Here is a 10,631-nt window from a genome sequence, read left to right as displayed (position 1 = left end):
TATTGCGCTCGTAATTCACGATACTTAGGCTGCAACATACCGAAGCTCTTCTCATACTTGTATCGCATTAGGGGCAAATGTTACATGGTTGCAGAACCGTACAAGCAATATGCTGGAGACAAAGTGGGGTGGGATTTTATGTACCAAGTTAATGCTACATTCCGTTCTCGTTCACTCTAATGGGACGGCTTAATAAATATCATTCGATATATCTTGAAGGTTCCGCCATTTCTATCTGAAAGTTGTTCACCAAGGGTAGAAGGTAAATTATCGTTGACATTCCCTTCCTACACTCCCTTCCATCTGACATAAGAGACACGAAGGGGACGAAAAGATTGAGAATTAATGGTCAATATGATTCTTGTAGATGATTTCTAAAATGTTCTGAAAGGGAGATAGCGACTGAACCTACACTGAAGCTATACAATCTTTACATTTTTTTTCGTGTTTAAAATTACCAATTTCTACATTTTACGTTTCCTTCATAAAATTAGAAACTTTCTTGACGAAGTTGCTAATAATCTACTTGGCCAGTCGACTGTTGCCACCTGTTTGGAAAACGTTTTCCTAAAAAGCGATGACGAGTATATTCAAACACAGGGTATGTGCAACTGTGTAGTATGGAATTAAGTTGTCAAATAAACTAAACCAGAATAACTAGTGAAATTGACTGGTTTTACAATTTTATTTTAAAATTCCTACTTCATGTTATATTCTTTTCCGCAATGATGTAATGACTTTTGCAACGATAACTAAAAGAATAATATAACGAATCTTGTTTTGTTTTTTATGTATTCAAACTCAAAATAATGTATCAAGGCTACCTATACCAATATCAATTAAAATACCCGGTACTTGTCAAGGTGTAAAAGGGTAAAAGGGTCCCACAATCTGTTTCCCACAATCTGAATCCCAATTAACCAGTTTCCTCGTTTTGTACAACTTGCCACGCGTTCTTAAAATGTTTATTGCGTGTCATTCGATATAATGATAACATTTATCAGGAAGTGTATCAATCCTATTATAAGTGTATCAATCCTAGTTCAGGGATGATGGTCCCAGATGTATTAATAATCCCAAAAATGCACTACATAACATGGAATTCCTTCTGTAAGAAAGTAATAAATCACTAAATATAAAAATATTCCATTGTTACGTATTTTTTAAAGACCAGTCATTTTCGCTGGTTTTAGTAGAAATAGCTTCGTGTTAACTATCGGTAGTTCTAGCGTTAAGTTGTAACGAAACGACTTTTTTATTTTTCAACTTTATTGCCGAAATTTATCGCAATTGAAAACAGCAAGTTTTAACTATTTTTTACGCACGACGAGTATACTCGTCAAAGACAATTAACTGATTAAGATATTCTGTATGAATTTACCATAGAATCTAAGCGGGCTGACATCGATGATAAACGTACTGTCTTTTTCACCTTAAAAATATCTTCTTATTAGGTCTAAAATAATGAAAAGGGCAGGAAACTTGTGAAACTGCTTCCGAGGTATAAAAAGAAGAAGATATAGGGGGGGGGGCGTTAAAGGTTTTTAGCAGGGAGCGTTTCAAAGTCCCCAAATAAAAACTTCGAATGTGGTAATTTTTTTTTAATAATAAAAGTTTTATCGATGCTATATCGTTTCTCCCTGGTGTCTTCTGTACGCTTTGAGACATTTATGACCATTCGTAGGTGAGAGTGAAAGTTAATGATATCTCGCTTACATCGGAACAGCGACTTTATCCCTTCAAATTTATAATTTCGATCTTTTATTTTATCTTGTGAAGTTTTATGCTTCCAGCGTGTAGAGAGGTGTCTTTGCATCTTCGACTTTGCTTTGATCAACGATCGAGAATTTTATCTTCTGCAATCAAGTTTATTAAGTTGGACCAACAAAAGAGTTGCTCCAGTATTACTGTTCCTTTGCAAAATATTCTAGATTTACTTATTCGTTTATTTTTATAATTATTATTTATCGATTATGTCTTATTTATCAAAATATTTCTTTGTAGTCAACAAGCGACACGAAGGTCATCGAATGAACAAACACGAACTTATCGTATTTGTGGTTTTCAAGTATGCCGCTAATATTTATACGTTTGTTAGAAAATTTGTGCGTAGCACGGCGAAAATATGTGAATTATCAGAGGCAAGGTACTTTATTTAAGCTCCGTTCCGCCAATAATATTTACAATTATATTAATATATACAATTATATTAATTTGTACGACAATCTGCGGTTTATTGACAAATTCTCGTTTGATAGATTTTTTATAATCGGACAGAAAGCTGGCAAAGGCAACGGAGAATTCGCAGAAGCGTTCAAAAGGGAATGTTACCCTCGTTCGTCAGTCTGCTTGTTAGCACCCCCTGTAAAATTAATGAGGAGATCACACAATAAGAAATAACTGCAAATTTACAGATAGGGTTCCACCCACGCAGAGTTTACCTTCTAATGAAATTTCCAAGAGATAATGCTTTCTTCAGACAATTCCTCGGACTATTCGCGCGTTCAATTTGTATAATTGCTTCCTATCAGCCAGGACAATTTATTACGACGCAGTTTGCTAGCGATTAGCTATCAAACTTAAACGAAACTATTCAGATCGACGCTTTGGTAATGACATTATCGATGATATATCATTCCATGATACGTGATATAATTAATTTATACGTTATATCAACGTATTATATTATTTTCATCGCGTTGCTCTATCTATTATGGTTGTCGGAGCATCCCATAAATAATTCGATTGATCGAGGAGCGAAATTTGCGACAATGGAACTCGTCTCCGTAGAAATTTTATAAGAGGAAAGTAGAACATTTCATAGGAAGACAGCAGGCAGCTGTGGAAAATGATAAGAACATTAAACGGATAGACTTAACCAGTTAGCCGTCTTCGACGAGTATAGTCGTCACGAAGAAGTGGCAATATTTTGCCTCACGACGAGCCCTGTTGGTAATAACATTAAAAAATGAAACGGTCGTTTTATTACAATTTAATTCTGTATTGCAGCAGTCACTTTGTGTTTGACGAATATACTTGTCGTTTCAAACAGATTGCAACAGCCTAATGTAACAACATTTCCCTGTAAGTGGAAACTTATAAGCGACTATTATTATTATTATTATTATTATTATTATTGTTATTGTTATTATTATTATTATTGTTATTATTATTATTATTATTATTATTGTTATTGTTATTGTTATTGTTATTGTTATTGTTATTACTATCATTATTATTATTGTTATTGTTATTGTTATTATTATTGTTATTGTTATTGTTATTGTTATTGTTATTATTATTATTATTATTACTGTTATTATTATTATTACTATTACTGTTACTATTATTGTTACTATTATTGTCTCAATTATTGTTTCTTGAAAATTTTTAAAATTTCAAATTTTTAAAATTTTTAAAAATTTGAATATTCGAATTTTTAAAAATTTGAAAATTTGAAAATTTGAATTTCTATTTTTGTTTCTATTATTGTTTCTATTTTTGTTTCTATTATTGTTTCTATTTTTGTTTCTATTATTGTTACTATTATTGTTTCTATTATTGTTTCTATTATTGTTACTATTATTACTATTATTATTATTACCTTATTTCACGTATATTTATGTGCAACATAATATGAACAAAAGAAAGAAAGTTTAAAAACATTATTACCATTGCCAGTGCGTTATGGTTATAGCGTCATAAGAGGCAAAAAAGGGGAATAAAAAGCGTTAAAACGTCCTAACTTCAATTTCCACGGCAAATGAAATTGTTTACTAAAAGGTATAATTTACATCTCATGGCTAACATATGTACATGCTCGTTAATGAACGTTGCAACACCTGCTGGTTTTCTATAACATTAGAAAATAATTGATCAGGATTACTAGATAAATGATATGATAAAATTGAATTTTTCGGTATTCGTACGAACCAAGGATAGACGAAACGCTGAGTGAATGTTTCTGAGTGATAATTTCATTTATTGTAATTTCTGTTTCATAAAAATCAATCTAACGTGCGTTTGCACGTTAAGTTTTTCCTTTCATTACATACATGAACGTACGTGACGTTAATGAACGTTACGGACGTACATGAACGTTAAAGATTCTAAAGTTCTCCGTTATACCGTGATAACCGAAATGAAAATTCAGATTTTAATTTCAGAATCGAATGGCCTCTACTGTCTCTATTTATTGAATGGTTAAAAATATGTTGACGATCTGTTCGGTTTATTTCGTATTTGTAAAATTAAATTTCCCTTTATCGAAATGGTTTGTGATTACGTGTAATTGCAATTGAAATGATCAAATGTCAATTCTCTTCCTTCCTGAAATTCATTTATCTTACATCGATCGACAACGTAAATGTCAGAGACCGTCGTTATAAATATCTATGAAACGTCAATGTAATGTAACGAGCGACGGATATATAGAAATTTAATTCCCTGTTATTTCTAGTTTTCCGAAACAACTGATACAATAGCGACAGCGTGTAACGGCAATAAATAAAATAGCAGGCTATTGTATTTCGTTCTAAATTAAAAAAAAAAAAAAAAGGATCAATGCAGCGGAGAGTATCGTTGAATTATTAATAAGTTGAAATGTTATTTTAACACATGCATCGAATTTAAGCTTGGCTCAAGTACGTTGTTGATTGGATTTTTAATTTGGTCCTTTATGGAACTAGGCTAATTAACCTGCTCTGTTTTTAATTATCATTCCTGATTACATTGCAACAGATTAGCTCTGACGATTTATGAAAGTTGTTCGTGTACTAAAATTAAAACGTTGAACGAAGATATAAAATATGCGGAAGGCGGCGAAGCTATAAGAAGTAAACAAGCGATGCTCTTTAATATTGATAATCGTTAGATTGTATTCTAATGATTAACCGATTACTTTAACGAAAGTGAATATAATACCTTTACTTTCGTTGCATTCATTATTACGTTTATATATAAAATTTGCTGCTATTAAATTCATTATGATAGTGAAAGAATAATTCCGCCGGAATATTATATCGAATTTCAATATTAAATGATTATTAAATTATAAACGATGATAAACCATAATAATAAATTATGTCTACCACGTAGTAGGTACGAGAAACGTATAAAAATCTGTTCAACATACACATAATAAAATAATAGAATAAACGAATTGCTAGCTAATTGTTTCATTATAATTCGATGAATAATATCGTAAGTTAATTTCGCGTATATTCAATTATTGAAACACATTGTGTATAATAAGAAATTTTAACATCAAATTACTTGGTAATTTAATTTCTGATCTCGAGATAATCCGCGTGACATCCTCTTTATTCTATCGATATTAAATTTTCACGAAGAAGTTAATTTCAAGCGAATGGTAATATTAATCGAATGTTAAGCACGTATTCTTTGCTACGCTGTCGCAATGCTATGTTAATTTATCAAGTCGATAAACTTTTCGACCGGAACACGTAATACGCAAACTTTCACCAACTAATACGAGTTGCAAATTATTAACGCGCTATTCGTTTCTCTAACGTTATTAACTGAGAACTTGCACAAATTTCTATTCAATTTCGAGCAATATACGCTGGAATAACGTTTGAGACGTTGTTAAAATTGGAAATTGCGATAAACGAATCGTTGACTTTTATCGCTTTCCTACTTACGTGTTACGGGTTTGTATTTGTCGAAAATTTCGACAATGTTCTGTCTATTAAAGAGAAATTACATTCGTCGTTCTCACATGTAAAGTTACTTCACCAATTAACATGGAACGCGCGTGTTTCGTAACACAGACAGCACTATCCTTTAAACCTTGCAGCGATAAATAGGTAATAATAATAATAATAATAAACCGATAATTAATACAATGTTTATGCTGTATAGAGTGTACTATATATCTATATAATAATCTATGTTTAATCTGTGCATTGAGGTTGAATGATAACTCCGACAAATGTGAATGAGAACTCTACGTGCGTAAATGAATTTCATTTTGTAGCCGACAGATGAAATTTAATAAATTATATATATAATTATATATATACTGACAAAATGTTATTTTCTATCTACTTTCTATTATCTAATTTTTATTTTAAAAATAACATTTTGCTAGTTTTAACTCGACTTAGTTCGCGAAAAAATCGAATTTGCAAATTTATCAAGTATACTTAAACGACGGTATGTTCCGGAATAAGTAGGACTAGATAATCGACAGGAGGTGGTTTCACGTGTGAAAATAAGTCGAAAACGTAAAATAACATTTCTTCGTAGAACGCTTTGTTTCCCAGAAAAATAAATTTGAAAATTTCTCATTTATTCGTTAACATTTATTATCTCGAAAATGAAGCCTTAAACGGGAACATGTTACTCCACATTTTCGACTTGTTTTCACACGTAAAATGACCTCCATGTCGATTATTCAGTCCCGTCCAGTCCGGAATTACCCACGTTCCGGTATGCTTGATAAATTTTCAAACTCAATTTTCTCGACAACCACGTCGAGAATGCAAAAATTTTTATGCTATATATATTTCATTTATATTTCCACGAAGAATCACGCGGTGCTTGCTTCTTCGTATCACTCGGCTCGGGCTCCGTACATCAAACTCGCACGTTGAACTATCTCCGCTATTTTTGTCTTTCTCATATCTATCTACATATTAAAACTACGCTGAGACAACTTCTTTTTCGTCTTTTCGAGTTTCCTTTGAAACAAGAAATAGAGATAATTTTTATTACGAAAGTCGATAACGTCGCTACGTTGTACTTGGCGTTTAATATCGAGTACTTATTAGTAAGAAACTTGCTCGAGTCCTAAATGGGTCGTGTTGTTTTTCATTGGGGAAATTGATAAACGACGATGTGGAAGTAAAATAGTCGACAGGTCTCGTTCGTGCAACATCGCGACGATCGTTCAGACCACGCTGTTCTCGATACTGCAAACAACACGTGACGTCAAAAATGCATCGAATGCAAATTGGACAAATTGTGAATTTTAATAAATAAATAAAAAAAAAAAAAAAACCATTGGGCTGAACATCTGACAGCACAGGCGGTATGACCCATGTTGAACCATGTTGATCGAAACGACGAAAGGTCACGCGTTAGCCTGCGTTGACAAAACGGTGCCACTTGAGTGGAATCATGCGATTTCTCTTACCGTATCGTCGTTTGATCCTTCCGTCGATTCTAATGGAAAATTGAAATTTCATTTCTGTTGCTTCTTAACAACACGACATAACGAGAAATCGAACGACTCGTTGTTATTTCATTTCGCTCTATCTCCTCGTTTTATTTATACATCTTTCGAAAAGCTATCGTCGATAGCGTTTTTAAACAGTTAACCGCGTTTCATGAATTAAACAGGTCGAGAAAAATGTTAATCTCGGTGTGTTTCATCTGTCGTATAATATAAAACATTACCATTTACCATAAAAATTCCAAATTTTAGTAAGAAGCGCTAAGAATGTTATTTAGTGGTACGTTCGCTTTGTCAGTAAAACTGAAAAATTTGATTTGTTCCTTTGTTATATCGGTTATTCCCTGTACAACGTATTCCTTTTTATAAACTCAGTTGATTATTTTCACCGATATATCGGCAATGCCCGAATTGTTTACGCAATTTTGTCTGCTTGCAAATTGAGTGGATGTTTTACTGCGTGTGTCCGGTATTCCCCGATAACGATCGAAATATAATACAGAAAATATAATGCGATTCAGTTTTTTGGTCGAATGTGTGTTGAATAAATTATCGAATATGCAATTCCACGAACACGAGCTTCGAAAGTTGCTCCACCATCTACGAGTTCAACCGTAAAACCTACGCTTCCTATCAAAAAACATTTCCCCAATTTTATACCAGTTATATCATTGATCGGATCCACTTCACGTTGCTGGTGTTAGATTTGCCAAGTGCCACTTTGTGCGATATTCTGTTTCGAGAAATACCACACTGGGAGGATCCACTGAATTTCTTCTATCTTTTCACATTTTTCTTGTTTACGAATTTTGTTATTTTGTTACAATTTTAACATTTTATGTGGGAAATAATTCATTTTTTCGAAGAAAAATGTAAGCCATCGTCATTTTGGTTTAACGTCGTCGTAAAACTTATAACAGGAACACGTAACACATTTTCTTTGTGTTCGACGTGTATACTCGTCGTCGCTTATTTTTATTTGCATTTTATTCACGTTGATTTCTAAAACTAAATTCCACGGTTAACTGGTTAACAGTACATCGCGCTTCGTGAATATTTCAATTCACTCTTCTATGCTAAGGAATCGCACGAGTCATCTGATGCGTCATTCGTCTATCATCTGACACGGACGAAGAAAGGAAGAATTTCTCGAGATTTTACGCAGAACGAAAATTTGTTTTTCGATATACGCTACAATTTTGTTTTTCTCATAGAGATTATACGAGAAAGTAAAATGTACTATTGTTCGTTTTATTCCGCGCGATTCTCAACTTTTATAATCTCGCGTAACGTAACAAAGCATTGCAAAAAGAAATAAAAAGGTGGAAAAGTAAAAACTGAAAAATATGTTGCACGTAGAAATTTCTTACGATTTCTCTTCAAACTTTGAAAATTTGGATTCAAATTAACGCGATATAGTATCATTTACATGTACAGTTTAGTTGATAACAAACTAACAGCAAACAAAGCAATGTTTATCGATGTTTTACGAAATTTATTTATTACACGACTTATATTTGTGTGACTTTTTCTTCGTAATTTCGTAATTGATTGTTATTCTGGGTGTTTAGATATTTTTCATTCTGTCCACAGTTTCCACTCGGTCGTATCTTCCTTTCGTTAACAAACTTTCTCGAGTTTGAGGAAAATATGAGAGAACCGTTACTTTATATGCAAGTTTCCTTCTTCGAACGTTAAAAGTTCGAAATTTTCTTCAAGCATCAGGAGTATTTTCATTTGTCGAAACGAGGACGAAATTGGGGTATAAAACTTGGCGAGCGCTGCAGCATCGAGAATTAATGATATTGTGCTTCAACTTAATTTATCGCCATGAAAATGCTGGTCTGCACTTAGTCGACCACGAACTTTTACTATTTCGGACTTTTTCCTCCTAATATTTTATATTGGGTTGGCAACTAAGTGGTTGCGGATTTTATCATTAGGTGGCACTGACAAAATCCGCAATCACTTAGTTGCCAACCCAATATTATCGTTCCATCTGAAACTTCTATTATTTAAAGCATCGTATTAAACCTTGTGTCCGAGTACAATGTTTCCAGTAATATTATACAGGTTGGTTGGTAACTGGTGGTACAAACGGAAAGGGGGTGATTCTACGCGAAAAAGAAGTCGAAAATATAGAATAAAAATTTTTCGTTTGAGGCTTCGTTTTCGAGAAAATCGACTTTGAATTTTCGCTCGGTACGCGTGCACTTTATCACGTCTCGTTATAACGGACCTCACTGTACATCGTTGTCTCGATGGATATTATCGCAGTTTAAGTTTGTTTTTGCCGTAACGGAAAATTAGGAATACATAATGAAATAACATGAAGTAATCATAAAGTTTATTGTTACAAAAATTGCTGAAAGTGTTGCCCATTCTGTCCAACACATACTTCTGCTCTTCTAATTAAATTTCTATGAACACTTTCTAACGCATTCGTTTGTTTTAAAGTATGAAAGGCTACAATAATCTTTTCTTTCAATTGCTCGAAAATAAAACCTCGAACGAAAAATTTTTATTCTATATTTTCGACTTCTTTTTTCGCGTAGAATCACCCCCTTCCCGCTTGTACCACCAGTTACCAACCACCCTGTATGTTGGGTTGTCCGGAAAGTGTCTTTCTTTCAAAGAGACGTCTTTTTCAACGACGCATCTTTATACAAACATAAAACCTAATCTGTCGAACATTGTGATCTTTAGTTTGATAAAACAAAACGGATCATAGGTAATTCGATAAAATAATATAAAACGGAAAATGTGCATCCATTATTTCCTTATGGAACGAAAGAAACTTTTCGGACTACCTAATAGTTTCGTATTGCCATAAACGGAGAAAATTCGAACTTTCTAAGTAACGTAAACTAAAACTCGAAATTCGTTAAAGTAAAATTGAGGAAAAATCAAATATTGTGCATAGTAACTTTCTAAATTTTTATGTACAATGTTCGTCGTAATAATATCAACGATAGAATATAATCAGAAGAGTACGCGTGCGATAAATTCGATCGTGCGTTTAAAAAGAAATAAATGAAAATTTCAATAAGAACGTAGTTGGCGATTTAATAGAATTTCAATAGAATTTCAATAATGGACAAGAATTTCGTTATTTGTCCGGTAACGTCGTTGTGTCCATTTTCGTAAAAGCCAGATTACGATTGCACGTTTTTCTCGATTCGAAGCTTCGTCGAGTTTAATCCGGCGACCGGTTTAGGCTACAGTATGTTTCAAATTTCCAGCCCTTTGTATGCAGAAAAATCATTCGACCCGATGAACCGCGTGAAATGTAGAAGTTCACTGATTCAGCGAACGAAAATAAATCGCATGTAATATTAAATCGATATCGTCGACCTGAGGGCGAACTTTCTCTTTGGAATCTCGTATCTTGGACACGTCGAATCAAACTTTCGAAATTCGATATTTCCACCGA

Source organism: Bombus affinis, unplaced genomic scaffold (assembly GCF_024516045.1).
Source record: "Bombus affinis isolate iyBomAffi1 unplaced genomic scaffold, iyBomAffi1.2 ctg00000655.1, whole genome shotgun sequence".
Taxonomy (NCBI): Eukaryota; Metazoa; Arthropoda; class Insecta; order Hymenoptera; family Apidae; genus Bombus; species Bombus affinis.
Note: the sequence above shows the minus strand (reverse complement) of the source record.